Genomic DNA, 23,693 nt, shown 5'->3' with positions numbered 1-23,693 from the left:
GGTAGGGTGTGCTGTGAGGACAGCTGGGGCTTGTGGCCTGGCTCTGTGCTGCGTTGGGTGACAGCCCCTCGGGCAGGAGATGCTTCCCCAGCAGGCATGGCTGGATCTCTTTGAGAAGGCCTCTGTTTGCCTGCATCTGAGCTGTCCTCCCGGGACCCCACACCCTGTCATAATGGCAACAACAGTCGTTGTAGCTATCTATTGAGTGTTTACTTTCGGCCACATCCTATACTCGGGCCCCTTTAGAATCATCATCTCAGAACAGCAGTAAAGTGACTTGCCCAGGATCACATAGGAGCAGAGCCATTTGCCACTATGTCACTGTGCTTCTGACCACTGTTCTGTCCCCTACTTCTCTGCAAGGGCTGGATGTACCCCCAGTGAACTTATTTCGCACGAAGTTCTGTCATTCCTGCCGTACTGTCCCCACGACTCTATGGGTGTCACAGTGTTGGCTGCTCAGGGCTGCCTGTCCAGTTCCCGTGTCCCGAGCCCTTCCCCATCCGTTCCATGTTCCATCACAGCTGTGGGAGATCACAAGAGTACGTCTGTTTCGAAGATAGAGAAACTAGAAACCAGAGCAGGAAGTGACTTGCCCAGGGGTACAGTGGAGCTTATGGCACAGCTGGTACTGGGGTCTAGGTCTTCTGGGTCCCACTTGCCTTCTGGTCTCTGGTGGCCCCTCTAATTGGGACACTTTGTTTTCATCCCTGCCTTTTGGCCCTACTTGTTAAAATGTCTTTCCCTGAAAGACCTAACCAGATGAACACAAGAAGTGGACGTTTTAATCCATTCTTCTTCCTCTGTGCCTATGTGGTTGGAAGCCACATATAATTTTGAAGCAAGAGGCTTAAAAGTATTTCTGAATGCATGATTCCATGTCCCTGCCAACCGTCAGAGTGTATTTAATTTAGATGGATTGTGCTGGCATTGGTTGTATGGACAGATGGGTAGTTTTTCATCATCCCTTCCCCTCATTGTGAATGGTGGAAACTGCCGTGTGTGGAGGTGCCTTACAGGTTCATGGTATGTTCTCAGACGTGATCTCTTTTGATCTCTGTCATCCCAGAGCTGGCCTGGTGTGTGACTCAGGCTGGAAGGAGCAGACCCCAGAGCGCCTGCGGGAGGCCCCTCCCTACATCCGGTTCCCAGGAGAGAGCACCCTCTGGAGGCTGGAAGGTCTCCGGAGACCCTGAGGCCATTAGGTTGGGCTGCCTTTGGGGCCCAGTGGGCCTGTGTTTGGGGTTCCCACCCAGCTATCCCAGAGCGACCTTTGGTACTGACTGGTGAGAAGGCCCTGATGTGACGCTCTTTACCGTGGATGAGGATTGCATGGCTCTCATGAGAAAATCTGGCATCCATTGCCTTGGGATCCTAAGGGACCGAAGGAACTGGGGAGGAAGTTTGGGATTTCCTTTTGGGGGTTGATTGGTCTGGGTTGCAGGTGGTCTCGGTAGGCCTTCCCCATTGTGGTCATCCAGGCCCCTCCCAGGGATGGCGTGGGTCTCCTCCCACTCTGCGGGCTCACAGTTCAGCTTTTCTAGCTTACTTGTGCCGTGGGGATCCCAGGACCGATGAGTTGGCCCTGCCCCTGCCTCCTGGATGCATGTAGAGCTGGGGCTGTGGGTGGCTGTCACCTTGGAGGACAGGCTCAGGGAGGGAGGCCCTGCAGGGTGAGAAGAAGGCCCAGAGGGGTCTCAGTGGATGGTGAAGCAAGACTCATCCTGCAAAGATGGGAGGCAGGGCGGGAGGTGAGGTCAGAAAGGTGAGGAGCACAGGCAGGTAGAATACGTTGGGACAGACCAGGCGTTTGATGCTCAAGGACAGGTGGTAAGGATGCTGATGCTGACATTTATTTATTTAACATTGACATTCACTACTTAGCACTTTGCTAACTGCTGGTCATTCTTCATCTCGCTGACTCCTTATCACAACCCAGTGAGACACATTTGATTCCCCCTGTTTCAGAGGTGAGGAAACAGGCTCATGGCCAGGCCAGCTGCCCAAATTCCCAAACTGTAAGTGGCAGGCTTGGGATGGGAGACTGAGCGGTGTGACTGCGCAGCCTTCCACAGCAAGGATCCCCATCCTCCTCCCTGAGCCACACCTGGCAAGGTGGAGTGATCAAAAGGAGGCCAGGGACAGCCTGTCCTGATTGAAGTACCAGGGACAGGGCTGGGGCCTGGCAAGAGGCACAGGGCTCTGTGCTCCTCCGTGTCCCCACCGGGTGAACCTTGCCGACCACCCGGAGACCACCCCCAGCCCCCTCTGTCTCCCTGCATCCGGGGGGGGGGGGTTGGGCAGCACTGTCCCTGAGAGCCTGGCCTCTCTCAGCGTCTTGGGATGGGTGTTGCTGGAGCAGGGTGTCTGCAGCTCTGGGACGGAGGCTGCCCTTGTTTGTCTTGCACAATGACAATCCCAGCACCCGACCTGAGGCTGGCTATTTTTATCCAGCGCCAAGGTCTCTGCTTCACCTTCCCGTCCTGTTGCTGAGGTCACTTTAGGGGAAAGGGGGGGATTTTGAGGCTTAGTCACAGCCAGGGCAGTTGAGGATGCATCGGTGGGCAGGGTAGGGGGCAGCAGGACAGGAGACTGTCTTGTTTCACCCTTCTGCTGAATGCTTGACACCCTCTCATCTAATCTCTACGTCAGCTCCAAATGTCGATACGTGATCCCCACTAAACAGACAAGAAAACTGAAGCTCACGGGGGCAAGTGACTTCACCAAGATCACCCAGTAGGGGGCCAGAACATGGAGCTTCCACTAAGTAAAGACCCTTACGCCTGGAGTCTTAAGTGGGATTTGGAAAAATTGAAAGCCTAGAAGTCCCTTTTTGGGGTGCCTTCACTTCAGGTCCTTGACACTCTGGTTTCCTTGCCTAACTGCTGCCCCTTGACTGTCTAAGGGGCATTCTCTTCCTCTCTACAACATCTCCACCCCCCCTCCCGTTCCCTTTATTTTGATTTAGTTTGCGGAGGAAAGCAAGATTAGCTGGTTAAATTCATACTAAGGTGTGAGTGGCTGGTGGGCAACTCTTCTTGGCAAATTAAAGGCAAGATATGCGATAATTCAAAGAAATTGCAGGATGAAGGGCCACATGGGAATGACCTCTCTGAGGGCTGGGTTCTCTTGGCTCCAGGCTAGAAGAACAGAATGAGCGTGACACAAGGAGCTTTTTGCCCTGGATGAGGTAGGAGGAGCTAGGCCAGGCTCAGTGCTGGGTGCTGAGTGAGCTCTGGGAGTTGACCAGGGCCTGAGGTGATGGGCTGCATTTAGAAGCCAGGCCTGCCTGACTCCAGTGCTGTGGGGCTGGAGGGTGGAGCACTGGGCAGGCTTCTGTAGGAACCAGTAACTCCCCTCTAATATCCTATTCTAGTGCCTATTGGATAACCATTCAAGTGCTTTATTAAGCAGCCACCGTATGCAAGACATGGTGTAAGCTGCCTGTCATGGGGACAAGACAGTCCCTTTGTCTGACCTTGGTTGTGTGTACCAGTATCTCAGTCCTTGGAGCATGCTGGTTTCTTTAGAGTGTCAGTGAGGGCGAGCCCCTCACTTTGAAGAGAAGGCCTGGGAAGAAAAGGAGCTACTCAGGACAGTGTGGAGAGTTGGGGGCTCAGCTGGATGTGGGTATCTTTCCTCCACCAGCCAAACTCTAAGCTCCTCAAGGGCACAGATCATTCTCCAGGATTCGTGCATTCTGTAGATTGGCAGAGTTTGGGAACAGAGGCTCAGAGAGGTTAGGAGAGCGGCTGAGGGCCGCACAGCAAGCATAGCAGGTGGAGCCAGGCTATAACCTAAATGGGTCCATGCAGCCCACCCACCTGCCACCTTTCCTCTCAGTGGTCCCTGAGGAGGTTCCCCTTTATGGTCAGTGCTGTCTGATGTGGGTCAGTGCTCACAGAAGCCAGGAGAGGAGTGAGTTAGCACAGTATCATTTCCTGCTGCTTCCTGATTCTAGGGCCCGAGCTTGCTCGCCTCAGAGGCCCTGGTCCAAAGCGACCCTAGACCTCCTCATTCTCCGAAGTCCTCAATTCAGCTCCGTCAGTGTGTGCTGAGCCTCTCTAGCAAGGTGGGCCGACGAGCATGGGCTGCGCACCATTGGGCCCTGGGTTCAAGTCCCAGCGCTGCCATTTCCTAGTTGTGGGGCTTTGGGGCAGCTGCTTAACCACTCCCACCCTTGGTTTTCTCACCTGTAAAATGAGGATGAAAATAACAACGTGTCACCTTATGGTGAGGGTGAAATGAGATGATGCCAAGTGAATCAGCCAGGGCTTGGCACACATGTGGTAGGTGTGGCCATTATGGTGTGCCAGGCACTGTGCTTGGGCTGGAAGCACAGAGATAAAAATTACATCATCTCTGCCCTCAAGGTACTCACAGACAGGTGAAGACACAAATAGTAATAATGAGAAGTGGAATAAGAGGCAGTAAAGAGAAAGAAGGGCTTAGTGACTGACTCTTGGTATGGTGGGGAGGTGACCCAGGAAGACTCCCTGGAGGAGGTTATATCCAAGTTGGGTATTATAGAATGAATAGGAATCTACCAAAGAGGCAAGGTTTGGGGGGTGGGAGGTGCAGTCCAGGTAGAAGGAATATCAAGTGCAGAGGCCTGGAAGTGTGAAAACAGCCTGATATTGAGAAACCAAAGGAGGGTAGAGGGGTTGGGAAGCAAAGTACCTGATGTTAGTGGGAGATGAGGCATGAGGAGGCCAAGGCCTGGGTAATATTTTTTAAAAAAAACTTTCTGCTATAATATACAGAGTACACAGGTAAGTGTCCAGCTTGGTGAATTTTTACCAACTGATCGCACCTGGGTGACAGGCAGGTCCCGGATAACGTTGCTGTCACATGACTGTGCTCAGTCCCAACATGTGACAGTGCTCAGAGCCTGTGGGTCTAGGGGTGCCACGTGTTGAGTGAGTGGTTTAGAAGAGAGAGTGGGAGGGCAGGGGGATTGAGTTTTAGCTGAAAAGAGGGTTCCATTTGGCTTTGGAGAGCAAGAAGGACGTTTTACCTGGAGTTTGGGGCAGATGGTGCCCTGACATTACTCTCCTTGAACCTAGATAGGTCCCCATGGGTTAAGAAGTGGCCTTGGGTGTGGCCCACTCCTTCTCTGCCTACCCCCTGGGTCAGGCTCCAGCTTGGAAATTTGTGGATGGGTTGCAGGACTAACGCTGGGCTCTTGGGACCAGCTTACCATTTCCAATTCCGAAATGGCCCCAGACTCCTTGCCTCCTCTTGAGGCGGGAGTGGGGAGAGGGCACACTCACCTCTGGTTCCTTGCATCGTATCTCTGCCATGTGTTTTTGTTTTTGTTTTTGTTTTAGCTTTGATCAACAAAAGAAAAAAAAAAAACCTTCTTCCCTCCCTAAAACCTCCCAGGTATCTCACAGGGGTACCTGTTCTTCCTGGGCTGGTTGTTTGGAGCTGAAGGAGAGGTGGTGAGGGGGTCAAGGGCAGGAATGACAGAGGACCAGGCATTTGTGGAGGAGGCCTGGCCAACTTGGTTTGCCAAGAAGCACGTAGGGTGGTGAGCAGTGCACCTACGTGGGTTCCAGGCTTGGCCTTGCCCTTTACCTTATGGTGTGACCTCAGGTAAGCTCCTCACTCCCTAGTCTCAGTTTGCTCAGCTGTACATTGGGGCCATTGGGCCACTGATCTCAGGGGCCCCTTGATGCTGATGTGTTCCAGGCGGAGGGTACCAGCTCCTAGGCCTTGAGGGGTTGTACAGAGAGCTGGGGCTTCTGGCCTGCAGCATCTTAGCTTCTCATCATTGTCTCAAAGCCAAACTACAGCCTGGCACAAGGCCATGCAGAGGGAGGGCGGTTGGTGTACTGCCCCCTACCCCAGCAGCCCTGGTCCCAGAGTATGAAAACTTGGGGACTAGAGTGAGGGTACACTTAACCCATGACAAATCCAAGGCCCAGAGAAGACGACTGATTCACCAGAGATCACATAGCTTTTGCATCCTCCGGGGTCCCTGACAAAGGATCCCAGGGCTGGTGTGTTTCCTGACCGTAGGCTTTGTGGTGACAAGTCAGTGTACTGAACATGTATTAAGAGCCTACTGCATGCCAGTGCAGCTGCTACAAAGTGAAGAAAGCCAGGACCTTCCCCTTTAGGAGCTGATAGTCTAGGAGGAGAGGTAGACAAGCAAAGAACGGTGAATGATTGTGCTGAGTGCTGTGGAGATGTGGGCAAGCCTTAGCACCAGCACAGAAACAAGAGCAGGGGACTCTGTTGGGGTGGGAATGAGATGTTCAGGGAAAGCTTCAAGGAGAACGTGATTCTGAGTTGGGTTTTGTAGGATGACTAGGAGTTCACCAGGAGGCCAACAGGATATAGATGGCCTGTCAGATAGAAGGAATGAATAGCTTGTGCAGAAGCAGAGAGGTATGCAAATAGCACTGTGTGTTGTGAGTTTATTTGTGGCTAGAAGGTTAATACATGAGAGATGGGGAATAGGGTAAGATGAATCCAGAGATGTTGTCCTAAATCTGGAGGAATGGACTGGAACCGAGAGGTAGTGGATACTGGGCCCAGAGGACCTCTGGGATACTGAAGGGGCTCTGGACCTTGCCTAGCATCCAGCACAGGGCCTAGCCAATAGCCGGAGGTCATCGTGGGATAAATGAATGAATGAACGGATTTTTGCCTGAGACAAAGAGATCTAGAAAAGAGAGAGAACACATAAAAATAAAGACAGATCGTAACACATTTAATAATCAGATTTATGAATCCTCCCAACAACTCTATGAAGTAGCCACTTTTATTAGCCAAGTTGAAGGAGAAGTAACTGTGGCTCAGAGAATTTAAGTAACTTCCTAAGGTCTCCCAGCTAGAAAGCAGTGAAACTGGGATCAGACCCAGGCAGTCTGGCCCCTGTTGGGTTCCCCAGGGTCTGGCGAGGTGCCCTCTCTGCCCCCTGGAAGATACAGTACTCCAATGGTTCTTGCTCTTTTGGGGCTTTTGTGTTCCTGGGTACCCGAGATTCGGCATGAACAACTGTCACCGGGTCCTAGAGAGACTCTGCTCGTCGGATGGTTGCTGGATGAATACATGAGTAAGTCAGTGAGATGGTGGGTGGATGGGCTTCTGAGTGGAAGCTGCTGGGCCGAGGGGGAGCCCTGTGCCTGTCCAGGGCTGTGTGCCTCTGAGCTGGAGGCAGATGGCCCCTACCCCTCTCTCTGCCTCAGGTGGCCTACATCACCGGGGGAACCGGCAGGTTTTCTGAGGAGACCTGAAATTCCAGAAAATGCACTTGGTTGCATCCAGCCTAATCACAACCATCTGTCTGCCGGGCCCCATGGCTTGCCCTCCTCCTGTCCCCACTGGCACGCTTTCCCCGGGTGTCTGTAACAATTGGGAGCTGCGCTCAAAAGTTTCCTTGTCAGGGTAGAGCACCTGTTGCCAAGAGCTCCTTCTTTGATGCAGAAAATATATCCCGAAGGTACTTTGTCAGATGTTTTTATATTAAACATTCTCCCTCCGTGGCCCTTGGCTGCCAAGGGAAGCGGAGATACATCGCTTTTCCAGTTGTCCTTTGTGGAAAGAATTCCTGGTGTTCAGGGGCCCTTCCCCTATGCCCTCCCCTCCTCCCTCCACCCCCGCCCCCGAGTTAGGGCCTGGCACCCCCAGCCTGAGAGGGTAAGGCCTGGGGGGCTGGCACCTCTGCAAAGCAGGGGCCGCCCTGGCCCGAGGGAGGGACGCTACCCTCACCCCGTGGTAGAAGCCTCTGGAAAAACAGAGGTCTCATGTCTGGAGCAGACATCAAAGGCACTGTCCCAGACTGCAAGGTGAATCATTGCCGAGGCTTTAATTGATCTTTAAAAGAAGAGGGGGAAGCTCAGAGATAGGAGCCTGGAAGCCGTTTTAATCTGAGTGGTCCAGGGTAGCGCCAGCTCTGGACAGAGCAGGGAGGAGCTGGGCTGCCAGGCCTTCTGTGCCAGGTGGGGGGAGAAGGTGGAGAGGTGGGCTCCGTCACCCAGTCACACAGCCTGAAATCGGGAAGGGAAGGGGCAGAGCTGGGAGCAGCCCGGGGAAGCAACGAAGTTGGGGGAGGAGGCTTTGCTGGGGCAGACGTGGTGAGTGGGGTGTGTTGGGAGAGGGATGGGGGCAGAGTGCAGCTTCTCTGGCTCCAGCTCCAGCCTCTTGGGGTGAAACGGGGCACCCAGCAGGCTGTTCGTGTCAGGGTGTGTGTGCCCAGCAAGTCCCAGGTTGTGTCCCCCCCCACATTCTACCCACATCCCCCAGCCCTCCTGTTCACCGCCTTACGTCCGGCACTGAGGGGACACGCTCCCCAGCCCCGTGTTAGGTCCCAGGCTTCCGCTCAGCAGCCGTGTGGTCTTCCGCAAGCTGCACATCTGCTCTGGTCAGGTTCTGCCCTGCTGAGCCGAGGGCTGTGCAGGGTCACTCCCAGAGCTACCCGCAGGGTTACAGCAAAAGAGGGGACGGTGTTTCCAAGACAAGGCTGCTCTCAGAGGGCAGACGTTGGGAATGGGGTTTGGGGGGCTTGGCTGTGAGGGCAGGGCCTGGGTCATCCCCACCTAGCACCCAGCTCGGGGCCTGGCATGCGGTAGATGCTGGGATTGTTTTGTGATTCACAGAAGGCCCCCTACCCCGCAAAAAAGTTTAAAACAAAACGGAACAGATTTCACAGAGTGGCTATGGCTTCTCCACATCCCTGGACCCTCAGCTCATGTTGTCTGTCTCGAGTCCAAGGAGACCCTATTTGGTTTGGGGGGGAGCCTTGTTTCTGGGACCTCTGCTGCTGTTTGACCTGGGAGAGAAGCCGAGGAGGGCAGGAGAGGGTCCAGGTGCTTGGGGAGACAGACCCCATCTCCTCCAACCTGGCTGCCCAGCCTTGTCTTAGCTCCCTGCCCTCTTCCTCACAGGGCAAAGCCAGACAGAGCCCTGGGGGCTTCCTTTGAGTTGAAAGTTAGTGACACAGCTGGCCCGGGGGCCCAGGAGACCCGGGTCCCAGTCCTGGCTCTGTCCCACATCTCTTGGTGGTCTCAACCTGCTTCCACTCGGCTTCTTTATCTGTAAAATGGGTCAGTTGGTCTCACTCTTTGGTTCTCAACCCTCTTTGCACATTAGAGTCCCCTGAAGAGTTTTTAAAAAGCTCAGGCCCCACTCTAGAAATAGTTGGGGAGAGACTGGGCATCAGGGTTTTAAAAATTCCCTGGGTGATTCTAATGTGCAACCAGGGCTAAGAACGCAGATCCAAATGGACCTAGAAGGGATCTAGAGCATCTGGGCCATCTTCCCCTCAAGGCAGGAGCCTTAACTTGATCACTTCTGCGATGGGCGTGCCTGGCATCTTAAAGCAGCTGGATCCGTTTGTTGGCTGCCCGGCTCTAGTCCCATCAGCTACCACTCGTGTTCTGAGGGTTAGCGGTGGGAGAGCACCAGTGAGGTCACGTCTGACCCTCCCTCTGAAAGTCACCAGGTGCCTACTCAACACAGCCTGGTGAAGTGGGAGTTGTGACCTCCAGTTTTCAGGGAAGAAAACTGAGTCTGGGAGGTGGTTAAAGTGATGCTCAGAGACACTCAGCTAAAGGCAAGCGTCTGACCAGTGCCTCCATGAGAAGATTGCCGTTTTCATCTTGTGCAGGAAAGTGGGCTCTCTGTGGTTGCTCAGGAAAGCGGGGGACAGCCCCACCTGAGCCCTGAGTCCCTCTCCTTGCCCTGATGCCTCCCTTGGGTCTGAACAGCTTTACTAAAAAAAATAAAATAAGCCACTTAGCCCTGCCCAGGTCTGCTTCTAGACCTTGGAGTAGGATGCGGAGTGAGGAATATGAATGATAAGGGATGCTCGTGAACTCAAGAGGACAAGGGTGAAAAGCCCAGGCCTTGGAGCCAGACAGACCTGTGATTTAAATCACTTAGCCTCGGGCTTCCCTGGTGGCTCAGTGATTAAGAATCCACCTGCCAATGCAGGGGACATGGGTTCGAGCCCTGATCTGGGAAGATCCCACGTGCCACGGAGCAACGAAGCCCGTGCGCCACAACTACTGAGTCTGCGCTCTAGAGCCCGCAAGCCACAACTACTGACCCGTGAGCCACAACTACTGAAGCCCGCACGCCTAGAGTCTGTGCACCACAACAAGAGAAGCCACCTCACTGAGAAGCCCGCGCACCGCAACGAAGAGTAGCCCCCGCTCGCCACAACTAGAGAAAGCCTGCACACAGCAACGAAGACCCAACACAATCAAAAATAAATAAATTAATTTAAAAAAAAAATCACTCAGCCTCCCTTTTGCCGCCTTGCCTCACTCCACTTCTGACAAGTGGGCTGGGCAGCACCTCATGGATGCCATGGAGATCCCATATGTACCATAGGTAGCAAGGTAGCTGAGGCACATTTAATTTTCTGTAAGTGGTTATTAAGTGAATTGGTAACCACGTATTAGCATGAGGGATAGGATTGTGTGAAGCGGATACCCAAGGAAGGTCCTTCCCAAGAAACTTAGAACCTAACTGGGAAGATTGGGGGAAAAAACGCTTCCTAGAGAGGCAAGGAAAATGCTGTTTCCTAAGTGCACAGTGCGGGCTGGGAGACAGCCGCTTTCCAGGGTGGCTGCAGGGCATTCTGGGAGGGGAGCTGGGTCAGGAGGCAGGGGGTGTGTCACCAGGAGGCGAAAGGGCACCCCAGGCCCAGGGACATGCTGGGCAAAGACAAGGTCATGTGATGATGCTTGCTCTGGGAAGGGAAGCAATCCTGGCAGGGCAGTAAGAAGTGAGGCCCAAGGGGAAGGCCTTGAATGCCGCTTCAAGGAAGGCCACACTTTTCTCTATGGTGGGCCACAGCTGTACATCCCAGAAATACTTTTGATTGCTAGGTGGATTGACTGTTGCTTTAGAGAATAGGTTTGCATGGCTCCATCTTGACTTGGAACACTGTTGACTAGTTTTCCTCTTTCTGGAGTTGGTGTAAACAGAAGCATACACTGAGGGCTCTTCCTTTTCCTTTTTTCTTTTTTTATTGAGATATAATTGGCATAAACATCTATGATCATGCATTCATTGCCGGGTAATACTCTATGGGCACAACCATGGTTCTCCTAGGCTAATGTATCCATTTTACTCCTGATGGGCACTTGGGCTGTTCCCAGTTTCTGGCTCCTGCTGATGATGTTACTAATAAATATTCTTGGACAAGCCTTTCTGTGGACATAAGGAGATGCTTCTCTTGGGTATATACCTGGGAGTGGCATTGCTGGGCTCTCCATCAAACATGTGGTCAGCTTTATTCCATGCTTTACCAGACTGTTGTCCAAGACCATGACAGTCAGAAACACTTTTAAGGGGGTTTTGGTTCATCCCACCCATTTTACAGACAAGACCAGAGAGGGACAGTGCTGGTCCTGGGCCCCACAGCTCCCAGGTGGCAGAGCCCGGTCCAGACCTGGGGTCTCCCCACTCTGTGTCCAGGCCTCTGCCCACATGGAGGTGGTGTTCAGCCCACACTCAGACATCTGACTTCAGGTCCCATTCCCCACCTCCCCGCTTCCCCCCAGGCAGGATTCTAGGTCCATATCCTTTCTGAAGACCCTGGGCACTGCACTCTGGGAAAACAAAAAGGAGAAAAGAGTGAAAGGAAACCAAACATTGGAAAAGAAGTGTGTTTCCAATAAACTGGGCCTTTCACCAGTAGCCAAAACATTACATTCCTGTACCCTGGGAGCAGCCGGTCGGGTCTGCCTCTCCGGGCTGTAAATCTTGTGGGCGCTGGGTCGGGACTTTTGCCTCGTCCGGGGACACACAGACGGTCAGTGTCCTTGGGGGCTTTGGATCCCTGGGCTGGAGGGTTGGGGGACATGTCGCTTTTTCAGTGGCTGGCTTGGCCACTGCAGGGCCCCTGACAGCCGGGCAGCTGGGCCTTTCTGAGGGAGCAGTGTGTGAGTTACTGTAAGAGATTTTCCTCCCCTGCCCGCCCCCTTCCTTACTTGGGTGCTTTGATGGGTTGGAGGTGTTTATGGGCTTGATTCATGACCGAGTTACCAGTGTTTTCCACGGAAATAACTTATTAAAGGGGCCGTGAACACAGCGACATTGAAGTCTGGAGAGGGGCGCGCATCAAAGGCGCCCCGTGGCCCGAAGCTCCAGACACGGGCAAGGAGGGGCAGGGAGGGAGCAGACCTGGGCTGCGGGGGAAAAACACGGGCTAAAGCAAACACTCCCCAGACAAACCCAAATTCAAGTCCCTGGAAAAAAGTGGGGAGAAAGTGAAAGCCCAGCATCCCAGAGCAGTCCTTCATCGGACCCTTTGGCCCAGATGTGGGGACACATGTGGGTGCCTGGCTGACGCATGATACCCGGACTTTCTGCTGTCATGCCTGTACCTCCCCTTGGCCCAGGGCTGGTCCTTGGGAGGAAATGCCTTTTGCCAGGGATGGGTGGGGGAGAAGTTAGGGGTAGAGGGATTTTCTGGTTCTTCCCCTTCCTGATGGCGCCTCTCCTTTGATTTAATTATATCTGGTTTGTCCTTTAAGGCTCAGTAAAATCCTTCCTTTTCCAGGAAGCCTTCAGGGATTATGTAGTCCAGAGTGGCTTCTCTCTTTTCTGAACTTTGAGTAGTTTTCATCTGTACACCACTCTCTTGCTGTGGGTTGATTTTGCACTGAGTCTGTCTGCTGTCCCCAGCCAGACTGTGAATGCCTTCTGGGCAGGGCCTGGGCAGGGCCTGGGCCTGCCTCTGCCCCTTAGGGAAACTGGTGGTCCTGGTGCCTGGCATCGCCCACCTCATGCAGGAGGACATGGATTGAAGTCATTCCCTGCACCTCAGTCCTTGCTCTTTGACAATAATAATAACAATAGCAGTAGGAGAAGTAATAGTAATGGCTAAAATTTGAGTACTGCAAAACGTGTGTTTTTATTCCTTAAGCTCATTCGGTCCCAATAAGGTAGGTTCTATTATTACTTGCCCTCATTTTTCAGATGAGAAAACTGAGGCTCAGATGGGAGAAGCAATTTGCCCAGGAGCAACAAGCTAATAAGTGGCAGAGCTGAGGTCTGAACACACATCCACCTGACTGCAGAGCTTGTGTCCCTGGACAAGTTACTTTACCTCTCTGGGCCAGAATTACCCCCACATTTATCTGACTGGTTGGAGAAACAAGACGAACCCTCGTGAGACTGCATGCGGTTTGTTTGGTTTGGTTTTTTAAGATACAGTTTACATACAGTAAAACTGTTTGAAAGCGGACTGTCCTGTGAATTATGACAGTTATGTAACATTATTACATAATCAAGATACAGAACATTTCCATCACCCCCCAAAAGTTCCTTGGTGCCCCTTTGTGGTCAGCCCTTACCCCATTCCCCAGCTGCTGGCGACCACCCATGTGTTTTCTCTCGCTCTAGTTTTGCCTTTTCCAGAACATCCTACAAATGGAATCATGTAGCAAGTAGCCTTTTGTACCTTTTTCTTTAACTCAGAATAATGCTTTGAGATTCATTCATGGTGTCGCATGGATGGACATTTGGGTTATTTCCAGTGTTTTTGGCTATAAACATTTGTGTTCAGGTTTTTGTGCGAACATAAGTTTTCAATTCACTTGAGTAAATACAGGAGTGGGATTATTGGGTGTAGTAGGGCTGAAGGTATGTTTAACTTTATAAAAAATTGCCAAGCTGTTTTCCAAAGTTTGTGCCATTTAGCCATCTCACCAGCAGCGTATGGGAGTTCCAGTCACTCTACATCCTCACCAGCCCTTGGTATGGTCAGTTTGTTTCTGAGTTATTCTAATAGATGTGTAGTGGTATCTCATTGTGGTTTTAATTCACATTTTCCTAATGACTAGCGATGTTGAACTTCTTTTCGTGTGCTTATTTGCCATCTGTATCTGTGGTGAAGAATCTGTTCAGATCTTTGCACATTTTTTATGTTGGGTTGATTGCTTTTATATTGAGTTTTGAGAGTTCTTTATATATTGGTTATAAATCCTTTAAAAGATATGTGTTTTGTAAATGTTTTCTCCCAGTCTGTGGCTTGTCTTTTCCTTTTCATAATGGAGTCTTTTGAAGAACAGAAGTTTTTATTTTTGCTGAAGTCCAGTCGGTCATTTGTTTCTTTTCATGTTTTTGTGCCATATGAAGAACCTGCCAGACCTAAGGTAACAAAAGATTTTCTTCTGTGTTTTCTTCTAAAAGTTTTATAGTTTTTGGTTTTACATTTAGGTTTATAGTCCATGTTGAGTTAATTTTTGATCAAGGTGTGGGATAAGGGTCTAGTTTCTTTTTTCTTCCCTTTTTTTTTTTTCGCCTGTGGAGGTACAATTGTTCTAGTAACATTTGTTGAAAAGACTACCCTTTCTCTTTACCCAAATTATGTTGGCCCCTTTGTCAAAAACCAGTCGATCATTTATGTGTGTTCTCTTTCTGGACCCTGTTCTGTTTCATTGTCTATCCTTTTACCAATACTGCACTGTCTAAATTATTGTAGCTTCATAGTAAGTTTTGAAATTGGGTAGCATGAGTCCTCCAACTTCATTCTTTTTTTTAGAGTTGTTTTGGCTATTCCAAGCATTTGCATTTCCATATTAATTTTAGAATCAGCTGTTGATTTCTACAAAATCCTGCTGGGATTTTGATTGGGATTGCATTGAATCTATAGGTCAGTTTGGGCAGAATTGACATCTTGAAAATGTTGTCTTCCAGTCAATGAATAGGGTATATCTCTCCATGTATTTGGGTATTTGATTTGTCTCATTGGTGTTTTGTCATTTTCGGAATACGGATCATGCACATGATTGTTAAATTTATACCAACGTAGTTCACGTTTCTTGGTACTGTTATAAATTGTAAAACATTTTCCAGTTATTCATTACTAGTATCTAGAAATACAGTTAACTTTTATATATTGACCTGGTATGCATAGGATTTGAATGGCTTTGGTGCTTGATGCTGGGTTCCATGTTTCAGAGGAAGAGTTGCAAAGTGGAGAATTTTTTTCTCCTGGACTCTCAGCAGCATCACCTCTGCCCCCATGACGTTCCCTGAGGTAGTCAAGTGTGAATTTATCCTACCAAGACAGATGTGACATTTTGGGCGAGTTGCCTCAGACTTCGGGTGTCAGCTTCCTGTCTGTAAAATGGCAGGCAGTGGAGACAGCTGGATCGGATGACCTGGTGAGATCCTTTCCAGCTCTGAGCCTGCTGTTCACAGAAACCACAGGGTGGGAGATTGGCAAGAGAGCTGAGTCCTTACCTCAGGGAACCCTCTCCTGATTTCGCAGAACGGAGAGGGCAGGGGACTTGCCTGGGGTTGCCCAGTAGCTGATGAGAGGACAGGTCTCCTCTTCCCAGACACAGGCCCTCATCCCTGATTTGGACAGGGAAAGACAGCCCAGTGTGGTGACGGGGAGGTGACTCCACCTTCGGGAAGGAGGGAGAGGCTGGCGAGGCAGCTGTCAGTGCCAGCCACCAAGAGGCCGCTGGGAGCTGTGACCCTCAGAAGGGGCCAGTTCACGTTTGGCTGTTTTCAACGTTTAAAAGCACCGTGCTTGGAAATGCGGGTTTTGGCTGACCTCGCCCTGAGTGTGCAATTTAAAGGCCTTTGTAACTCTTTGGTTTGGAACCGGGTCCGGGCATGGCGAAGGGAAAACACTGGAGCCCGTGAGTACTCGTTCCAGTTGCCCTGCCTCTGGGAGAGGAAAGCAGCCTCCTTCCCTTCGTCACTGCACACAGCCCAGGAACCTAAAGGGTACAAGCAGGGAGGAGAGGACAATGGAGGGGAAGAGCATCCTCGGCCATGGAGGCCCCAGCCTGGCCTGGATGTAACAGTGCTGGGAGCGGATCAGCACCTTATCCCCATCAGCTTTGATTTTCATGGCACCTCTCTTGCATTCTCGTACCATTTTTACAGATGAAGAAACTGAGGCTCAGAGAGGTTTCAGAACTTACCTGCCAGGGTCACACAGGGAGCGAGTGAAGGAGCTGTGACTCGAACCCAAGTTTTCTCTGAACTCAGAAGCCGGTGTGAGGCGAGGGGCTGCTAATGGGCACAAGGTTTCCGTCGGGGCGATGGAGAAGATCTAGAACTAGACAGTGGTGTTGGCTGCACAGCATTGTGAGTGTTCTTAATGCCACTCAATTGTATCTTTAAAAATGGTTAAAATGGTTTATTTTATTATGTGTATTTTACCACAGTTAAAAAAAACAAACAAACCCTGGTGTGCCTTTCCCCCCATCCGTGCTGCCTCCTGCATAGCAGACTCCTTGGCATGGCAGAGTGTGGACCCTTGCTGCTGTGCCTCCCGGTTGGTGGGACTGCCCAGGGTTCAGGCAGAAGGGCAGGTAGGGGCTTTGGCCAGCAGATGGCCATGGCTGGGTTGGCCTTTCCATGCCATCCCCTTCTTTAAGAGTAGAGAGATGCTTAAACCCTGGCAGCATCCCCAAGAGGATGCTGGGACACTGTCCCAGAGCTCTTGATCCACACAAAAGAGGTGGGACCTGGGGTGACCATGGTCTGCTGGCCACCAAATCCACGCCATAGTCCAGGGCTGGGCTGGAGCCAGAGTAGATGGCCTGGTGCCCGCCTGGTTGGCCTCTGGTCTCTGTCCCTTGGCACTGCTGGAAGTTATGACTCTTTCCCCCACAAGGGCCTTCCCCTTTGGGAGGGAAATCAGGGAAGGAAGTCAGAACCTTAACTGCTCACATTTTTTTGGAGATGCATAATGAAGGATGTAGGGGGAAATGATAGGAGGTACTTTAGCCAAAACAAACAAGCAAATAAGTAAAAGGGGCTAAATGTAGCAACTTAATAATTGTTGAATCTGAGTGAGAGTTAGCTTAGGTTGGGGGGGTCTGAGAAACAGAGCCTGAGATGGGGATTTGGACACATGCAGCTTATTGGGGGGCTTGTTCTCGGGAGAAGGGAGTGAGGGAAGCAAAATGGGGCAGCAAGGATGTGGGCTTAGCTGGAGTCCAGCCTCAGCCTGGTCCACGGGGAGCTCTGGAGCGGAAACTGCACCCCAGAGTTGGTCACACCTTGAGGCAAGGGGTCAGCCTTTTGTTTCCGTGTCAGTTACTCATTGGCTGTGGGTGGGCGTGCACGCTCACACACACACACGCATACACGCATGCACGCACACACACTGGGAGGGGGGACTATAATCGCCTGACCAGGACAATTCTCCCAGTAAGGGGCACCTGTGAACCATTAGCAGCCCAAACGTCCCAGTAGCTGGGGACAAAGGGGACCTGGGAGGGGCATGTAACACCATCCACTCCATGGGTATATAGGAGTTTATTGTTACTATTCTTTCTACTTTTGTTGTATGCTTAAAATTTTTCATAATGGGAAAAGGATCTCTACTGAGACAAGGTTCTGAGAAGAAAGGAAGAAAAGGGTAGCTTTCACCCAGCGAGTGCTGGGTTTATGCTAAGCATATCACCGCTTTCTTTCACCTGGGTTATTTCCCTGGTGCAAATGGAGGAGTTGATTTGGGACATACTTATACTAAAAGTTATTCGTGGTTTATCTGAAATTCAGATTTTAAGTGGGTACCTTGTATTGTTATTTTACCTGACAACCCTACCTAGGCACATATCTTGTAAATGGTGGAGCTAAGATTCATACTCAAGTGGGGCAGACACCAAAGCTTACATTTTTCATCCCGGATGGGTACAGCACTAACAAAATGTTTTTGGAGGCAGTATCTTGCTAGGGCCTCAGAAAGGTCTTGCCTGACCGCAGAGCCCGGTTAGAATCAATCAGGGCAGCTTTGAAAAATATTGACGCCTGGGCCGCACCGCTTTCATCATTCACGAATGCGGAAAGGAATACACGAGACCAAGAGGGAACCTTGGTCTGGTACCTGGAAAGTACCCAGGGTCCCTGCCCTGGCTGGGGCCCAGGAATGTACTGGGGTGAGGCAGGGAGTCTGGGCCCCCATTCATCACCTCCCCAATTCAGCGTCCTCCCACGGCTCCCTGCCACTTGCAGGCGGAAGTTCAGCCTGGCACACAGGCCCTACCCCAAACTACCAGCGCGCTAGGCTCTTTCACAGCCTCCAAGCCTTTGCTGCTCCCTCCACTTGGAATGCACTGCCAGGCTGTTTTTGTCCACCTGGCCAGCTCCTCCGATTCCTTGCAAAGGTCCAACTCATGTCACTTCCTCTCTGGAGCCTGCCCTGGCCACCATGGCAGAACTGGTCATCCCATCCTTCATCGACTCATGGCACAGACTCAGTGATAGCAGTTCACGTCTTAGCAGGGATGAATGAGGGGTCTTCTGGTCCCTTTCACTGCTAGCTCGGTACTTCTCCATGTCTGAGGGTGTGCCTGGCATGGGGAGGAACTTGGTAAATGGGTATTGAATTGAAGGGAGAAGGAAGGATTTTGTAGAGGGAGTGGGGTTCCATCTTTCTTCCTTACCCCGTTGTCCCCTTGGAGGGTCCCCCTTTCCTGCCCCTTCTCTTCTTGGCTGGTACCTAAGTTTGTTTGCCTGGAGCCTGGGCCCCACGTAGCCCAAAGGTAAACAGGTTTAAATGACCTGAAGGAGGAAAAAAAAAAAAAAAATGCAAGCAAGCCAGGAAGTTGCTCAGTGCCAGCTCTGGACCTGGGTAGGTGGAAAAAGGTCCCTATGGCAAACCTGGAGCCTTGGAGCCAGGCCCCAGCCAGCCTGGGCTGAGCCTTCGCTTCCCAGAACTCCACTCTGGATAAACACGGAAGTGAGGAGCGCAGCCTCCCCACTTTTGAGATGGGCCGTGGCCCCGAAGGGGCCTGAGGAGCTGGGGAGGTGGAGGGGGAGCCAGGACCCCACTTAGGAGAGGGAGCCCTAAGGCACTTGCTCTTCTGGCATTAAAAGAATGGCTTAAAAAAAGAAATTGTTGCAAAATACACAGAATAGAAAATTTACCATTTTAACCATTTTTAAGTGTCCCATTCAGTGGCATCGAATACATTCACACTGTTATGCTACCATCCCCATCCCTTTGTCTCGCAAAAGGAGAATGGTTTTTTAAAGCCATGTGTTAAATTCTGTTGAAAATACACACTGAGAGGCTATTTTCACATCACTGGCTGGGAACACATATAAATAAAACAGCCACTGGCCCTTAGGGAGCTCTCTTTCTTGTGGGACAGATAGGACCAAGGATCCAAGGGAGGTGGGCAAAAGAGAGTGGTGAGGGCACAGATGAACGTGTGTGGCAGGGTGGACATTGCTGGTCTCAGGCTCCGAATGGGACACTGGGTGATGGTGCATATGAACCACTCATAAATATATCTGTTCATGTCATCCCCATGAAAATTGGGGGTGGCAGTGCATGAAAACGAACCTCACGATAATCCAGGAAGTTCAGAAATAGAAAAAAAAATCACCCTCACACAATTGCCATGCTCCGTTTCCCCTCTGTCCTTCAGCGTCTTGTCTTCCGGGTATATTTTCACGCCGTCTCGGTGCAGTGGCAAAGAAGAGAACATTTTCCTTTCTGCCCTTCTTACCTAATGTCATCTTAGAACCACTTTTCCAGTGTTGCACACCACCACCCCCCACCCCCGGTCCAAGGCTTCCAAATGTTTGTGAACAACCCTGCTTTCTCCAGGGAGCAGTTCTGCCATTTTCCCCTCCAAGGGGTAGGGTGGGGTGAGGGTGCTGGCTCCGTTTGGGACCAGAGAACAGGTTCAGGTGGAGGGGCTGAAATGTAGAAGGAGTAGCCCAGGCACTTCAGCAGCTTGTGGGGCACCCACTTTTTTGAGGAAGCTCGTGGACAGTGCACGCCGGGACTATTTATGCAGCATCTTTGAGTCCATGCACTGCACTCGCAGGCATCTCTCTCTTGGTCCTGTATCACCTGTGGGGGGAGCTGAGGCGCTCGCCTAGCTGCACACAGAACCCCGGTGTGGATTGCTCAACCCGGCAGCCTTCCGGACACTAGAGGTGGCTGGGGAACATGCGGCATTATGTGTCCATCTTCCCAGGGCTCGGATTCTCACTCCCAGGGCCTCCAGGAGGAGAGAGCCTCAGCCAGGCCTGTCTGTCTCCCAGAGCAGCTCCCTTATCCTCTGCACAGAGGGATGGGGGGGACAGGAGGTTGGGGGTCAGCAGTGGTGTTGTTTGGGTTCACTTAAAACACACCCATTTGCTTTTGTTTTTCAAAGAAGCATATGGCTCATTAATGGAAAATGTGAAAAGTGCAGAGAGAGGTAATCCTCCCCCGCCTGAGATAACCACTGGGAACATTTTGGCTTATTCTGTTTAAATTGTTTTTCTGTTAAAAAAATACAACTTTGTATCCTGCCTTTCCCCCTTCAGCATTAGTAAATATTTCCCTGCGGTGGTTAATACTTTTCGTAAACATTGTTCTTGATGGCTGCCTTCTATTCCAGCCTATGGATCTCCCAGGGCTGATTCACTGGATCGTAAGCTGGACACCTGGCCTCCCAGGTGGGAAGATGAGCCCCAGGCGTGTGGAGGGCTCTTGCTCCTTAGCCCACCACTCCTCTGGGCTGTGTTGCTCCCTGCCTGAGCCTGGCCCGGGGAGGTGGACACTCTGAGTGGGTGGTGCTGACCACCCCCTCCTTTGAGCTTCGGCAGCCCTGAGCACGAATAGTGTGGCTCTCCCAGGTCACCTTCATGGAAGCCTTCTCAGGCCACCCCAGCTTGGGGTGGCCAATGGGTGTTTGCCCTCCCCTGTCAACTCCCAGGAAGGAGGATACTTTGCACATCCTGCCTAGATTGTGTGTGCTTACAGGGTGGCCATCGCCCCTGCCACGTCTGCCCTCTTTTTTTTTTTTTTTTTTTTTTTTTGGATGCACCGCGCAGCACGTGGGATCTTAGTTCCCTGACCAGGGATCGAACCTGTGCCCCCTGCAGTGGAAGTGCAGAGTTTTAACCACTGGACCACCAGGGAAGCCCTTGGTCTCTTCTCTTGCTTGCTTCACAAAGTACTGGCTTTAGAGGAGGCCTTAGTATTCACTAGCTGTGTACTTCGGGGCAAGTTCCTTAACCTTTCTGAGTCTTGGTTTCTTCATCTGAAAACTCGAGTGGTAATAAGGTCCTGTTTGCCTTGTTGTGTAAATGAAAAGAGATCACATACGCCAGGTGCCTGGTATTGTCCGGGGGCCTGCTGGGTGCTTGATAAGTGGTGGGGTTGTTTTGAGTGACACCTTGAGGTTGTACTGTCCTGCCGTCTCCCCAGTAACCCGCAGGAGTGAGCAGCCCAGTGGGGAGTGGTTGACCTCGACTGTGGTTGACTCGGCTACAGTTGAATGAACTACCTTTGTTCCCTTTTCTTCTGCCCACACTTTGGTTGGGGAAACTGAGGCCACCCTGAAATTCCGCCTACACTCCATGACTCTTGGCAGATCCCCTGAGGGTGGCTTAGGAAATGTCTTTGGAGATTCAGGAACACACTGGATACATCCGTTGGTGAGCCAGGGAAATTAGCAGTAACGAGCTCATTTTGATAGCAATGAGCTGAGTCTCCCTCCAGCTGCCAGACATTTACAAGGCTGGCTGGGTGCCGGCGGCCGGAGGCCTCCAATGGCCCTCACCCCTCTGCCTTCCGGCTGGAAATAATTCATATTTAAAAAATAACAATAATAAAAAAAAAATTCTTCATCTCCTCTGGCCTTCTGGTTCCTTTGGGTCCAGGTGGGGAGATGGTGGATGCCTTTGCCCTGTGAACTCTGTATGGGGCAGTCATACAGGAAAGGATCCTGCACAGGGTCCTCTGCAGCCCCAATGTCTGTGGTCTCAGCGCCCCACGGGGTGTCCAGCCAGCCCTTTGGGCAGTAATTGTTAGTCCCAAGAATGGGACTCGGCCATGATGCTCTTGCTGGTTGACCCTTCCCCCGGGGGAAGGAGTGACTGGTGGGCTCTGTGCCCCCTCCTTGATGCAGCTGGTGGTTCTCAGGTCGTGCCTGGCATTTCTGACCCTGTCCACCGTTGGTGCCCCTTCCGGAGCCCCGGCCTTACTTAAGGAAGCCCAGTGGGTCGGTGGACATGGCCTTTCCTCTGGGCTGCCCACTCGGCTCTCTGGCCTGAGACCTGGCTCTGCTTCTGGCCTTGGGTGGGTGCGTTTACTGAGTTCTTGCCTGAGTCCTCAGCGCTGAAATTCTTTTCCCTGGAGCCCCCACACTTGGAAGTCCTGCATTCCAGAGCGGCTGCCCCTCCACGTACAGCATGTGGTAGGCCACACCCTGACTGTGTGACTTTTCCTTCTGTGGGCCTCAGTTTCCACATCGGGACATAACCATGCCCTGCCCTTCCATGAGTCACTCCTGCCTTGGCTGTGGCAGCTGCCCAGAGAAGCCTGAGCGAATGGATGGATGCACCCACCAGCCAGAGACCCTGCAGGGCCTATTCCTGTGGGATTCTGAGAGTCTCCTGCAGTGTGCAGTGAGAATGTAGCAGCTGAGAGTTTGCTTTCTTAGAAGCGTTGGTGGCTCTGTGGTGGCACAGGTTTTTCCCAGCTTCCCACCCAACCCCCCACTCCCAGCCAATCCCACAGGGTTGACGTGGGCTGCGTTCTCTTGGGGTGGCTGGCGGTGGGGCTTGGTGAGCAGAGGCCTCTGGGCTGGCATGGAGTCAGTTTCTGCATCTGTAGAGTGGGTATCTACCTGAAAGGGCTTTTGTGAGTGTGGAATGGGGAGGATGTACGACACCTGTGCAGGTATTGTCTTTCTAGCTATCAATGTCACTGATGTCCTTGTTAGATGGGCAGAGGAGGCTCCTACACACATTAGATGGCCCAAGCCCCACCCCAATAGCATTTCCTCTTTCTTCCTTTTTTAAATTAATACATGATTAATGTAGAACATTTAGAAAACAAGAAAAGCACTAAGGAAAAACAAATTACCCTTAACTCTACCACGCTGAAAGGAAATTATTATTATTATTTAACTAGCTTGGAATATTATTTTTCATGTCATCCTCTGTCTTAGCAAAAAATGGGAAGTAGAAATCTGCTGTATATGTAGATATACATACTGCCAAATGAAAAGAAGGGAGTTATTAAAAGTATATATAGCTGTTTGTAGTGCTCTGTTTTGCTCTTAGCAATATTGAGAACAGTTGCTTAATTCAGCATATATTCAGTGTGCTTTTTAATGTCTCCTTAGCATTCTATTTCATGGATGTGCCATATTTACTTACCAATCTCCCGGGGCCTGGACATTTAGGTTGTTGCAGTGATTTTTTTTTTTTAAAATTCAGGAACATTGCCTCCTGGTAAGCGTCCTCGTACATACGTCTTTGTGCGCATCACTGGGTATTTCCTTAGGATAAATTCCTAGAAGTGGGACTGCTAGGTCAAAGGCCATGCACATTTAAGGTCAGAGTGCTCTCCGGAAAGGCTGTATCCGTTTTCTCTCCCAGCAGTGGTGGAGGAGAGGGCCCGGATCTTGTAACTTACAACCCTTTGCTATTTCCAAACCACGAGCCCAGAAAGAGTTGGAAAAAAAAAAAAAAACCACCGTGCTGGGAGCAACTTCCTGCCAGAGGAAGGGAGGCATTTGGTAAATAGTCCACTCCCAGTTTTTGAGTGGATGCTCTGTGGCCTGCCTCTGGCCGGGCCATTTGGGAGCAGAGAAGAGAGCCGAGACCTGGTCCATGTCTCAGGTGGCTTCCCATCCACCTGGATGGGGAAGATGATGACCACCTGAAAGGCCACAGGAGCGTGAGCGCAGGACGTGTGACAAGTTCAGGCTAAGGGCGGGGCCACAGTGCCTTGGCCG

At 51.4% G+C, this 23,693-nt stretch overlaps 1 protein-coding gene across 3 annotated transcripts in view; it reads left to right on the top strand.

Moving 5' to 3' along the window:
- SMAD6 (SMAD family member 6) overlaps positions 1-23,693 on the top strand; it is a 73,103-nt gene that overhangs the window by 14,139 nt on the left and 35,271 nt on the right. The gene's annotated exons all lie outside the window — the stretch shown is intronic.

The sequence above is a fragment of the Eubalaena glacialis genome, chromosome 2 (genome assembly GCF_028564815.1).
Source record: "Eubalaena glacialis isolate mEubGla1 chromosome 2, mEubGla1.1.hap2.+ XY, whole genome shotgun sequence".
NCBI lineage: Eukaryota > Metazoa > Chordata > Mammalia > Artiodactyla > Balaenidae > Eubalaena > Eubalaena glacialis.
This window is presented reverse-complemented; position numbering and strand designations above follow the sequence as displayed.